Source organism: Hibiscus syriacus, unplaced genomic scaffold (genome assembly GCF_006381635.1).
Source record: "Hibiscus syriacus cultivar Baekdansim isolate YM2019G1 unplaced genomic scaffold, ASM638163v2 tig00000329_pilon, whole genome shotgun sequence".
NCBI lineage: Eukaryota > Viridiplantae > Streptophyta > Magnoliopsida > Malvales > Malvaceae > Hibiscus > Hibiscus syriacus.
Genome location: NW_024061782.1, coordinates 2915120 through 2917694, shown reverse-complemented (window position 1 = coordinate 2917694; position 2575 = coordinate 2915120).

Below are 2575 nucleotides of genomic sequence, written 5' to 3'. Positions count from 1 at the left end.
TAATTGATTGATGGGAGGAGCATTCCTCCGTTTGAATGTTCTTTTCTAATTTGAGTGATGCAGGTTCAATTACGAGGTTGGAACTTGTGTTAAAGCCATTGTTACAGTGTATATTTTTCATGTATCTGTCTGTCTGGAAAGTCTAAGAATCATGTTTTCAGAATCGGACCGGTTAACGAACCGGTCATGCTATCGGTTCATTGGTTTAACCGGTCGAATCGGTTCGATCGGTCAGAAGAACCGGACGACGTCATAATTATTTAAAAAATTAAATAAAAATACCAAATATATTTAATAAAAAAATAATTTTTTATATCACAAGTCATATTCAAAGCAAGTCATAACATATATAAGTTAAAAACCATAAAATCAAGTAAAACAAAATGATTCAAATTAACTACAACATAATATTTAAGGTAAAATATATTAAATAATAAATATAATTATATAACTATAATTAAAAAATAAATTTGAGGTTAAAAAAATCATAATAAAATGATATTGTTTGGTTTAATTTTTTTTTAAATAATCTCACATGGCTAAGAAACATAGAAGAGCATCTTAAAAGTCTAAAGAGTAAAAATATGAGAACAAAACAATCTCACATTGCTAAGAAACATAGAAGCGCATCAAAACTAACTTCTATAAATAATAGAGGTAATTTGGCATTCAAAATCATGGAGCCTTTTGGTGAGCATTGAGTGAATTATTCTTTCACTTCAATCAAGCTCGAATTTTAGGCTTCAATCGAGCTTATAATTTTTTTTTTTGAGTTCAAGTTTCAATATTATATTTCAAGTTTGAGTTGAACTTGATAATTTTTAGCTTGTGAGTTTGAGTTGAGTTGAGCTTACTTTTAAAGTTTTCAAGTTCGAGTCGAGCTCAGCAATACTCGAGTTCGACTTGGCTCGTTTAACAAACGACGTTGTTTGATTTAATTTTTTTTTTAAAAAAAAAACAAAAATCCCGGTTTTTCTCGGTTTTTTCCGATTTTCAGCCGGTCCGGTTCGAACGGTTCAGCGGTTCTGGCCGGTTCACTAATAGCGGTTCAACCGGTTTAAATTAAACCGGACTAAGCAACGGTTCCCGGTTGAACCGGCCGGTCCTGTTGAAAACATTTTGATATTTTGATATAACAAATTAAGTTAAACGAAATTTAAGATTTTCCAAATGATTTTCTAAGTATATTCGATAGAATTATTCAAATATCAAAACATTACTCTAAATCTTTCAAATATCATTTTTAATCCTTACTCAAAGTGTAAAATTAAGTTTTAAAATTAAAAAAATTTCAAAATAATTTTACAAAGTATTTCGAACCATTTCAAAGCCAAAAATTCCAGATTGCTCAGAGGGAACCGATTCCCCCCCAATAGGGTACCGATTCCCCCCTAAATGGTTTGGCTCCGAGAATTCCAGTATGCTCGGAGGGAATCGATTACCCCCTAGGGGGTACCGATTCCCCCCGTTGTATAACGGTTGAAATATTTGAATTTTACACTTAGGGAACCGATTCCCCCCACGCTCCAAACTGTTTTATTAATTGTTTTCACACTAAAACGGCTATAATATTTTCTCTAATCATCCCCAACGTTCAGAAGTGATTCAAGGTGTATTTAAGCAAGCTTAGAAGCCATTGATCAATAACAAGAAACATCAAGCAATTAGAATCAAGAGAGAATCAAAGAGAAAGCATCAAACCTCAAGTTTGAGCATTTCAAGCCTATTTTTCATTCTATATTCATTTTGCTTTCAAGAACACTTATTGTGCTTAATTGTATTTATTCTTGAGTGTTCTTTCTTTGTTCGAGAATTATGCAAACATATTTTCCTTGTGAGGTTTTTCTTGTAAGTTTAAAAATTTGTATTTCTCTTTGAGAAAAGAGTGTTCTCAAGAATTGGGGTATATTCTTGAGGGAGTTGTAAGGTTATCTCTTTGGCCTCAAAAGAAAGAAAAAATTAGTGAATTTGTTGGAAAATCCTTAGTGTGGATAGCTAAGGTAGTGGACATAGACTTTGGTTGATAAAGTCGAACCACTCTAAATCGTTGTGCAATTTCTTTCAATTTTCTGCAAAAGCTTCCACAAATATTTTTATTGCCAATTCACCCCCCTCTTGGCCGATTCAGTCAATCGATTAACTCAACAATTGACATCATAGCCTAACTCATTTGAAGGTTTAATCGCCTCTTGAGTCGATTCGGGAAGAGTTATATCGATAATCAAAGTCATCAATGGCCTCTGCTTCAAACTTCGACTCCGGTCTCGATTCGATGCCCGTCAATAAGCCTCCTTTCTTCAATGGAGCTAACTATTCCTATTGGAAGTAACTTCATTCAAGCAAGTGACATGGGAGCATGGAATGTTGTAGAAGAAGGATACATCAAACCTCTCACTCATCCAAGGTTGTGGAGTGAAGGAGAGACAAGAATGTTCCATCTCAACTCCAAAGCCATCCATATCATTTTTTGTGCTCTTGGACAAGATGAATACAGAAGAGTTTCATCGTGTACAACCGCCAAAGAAATATGGGACAAACTTCAAGTCACTCATGAAGGTACCGATGAGGTAAAGAA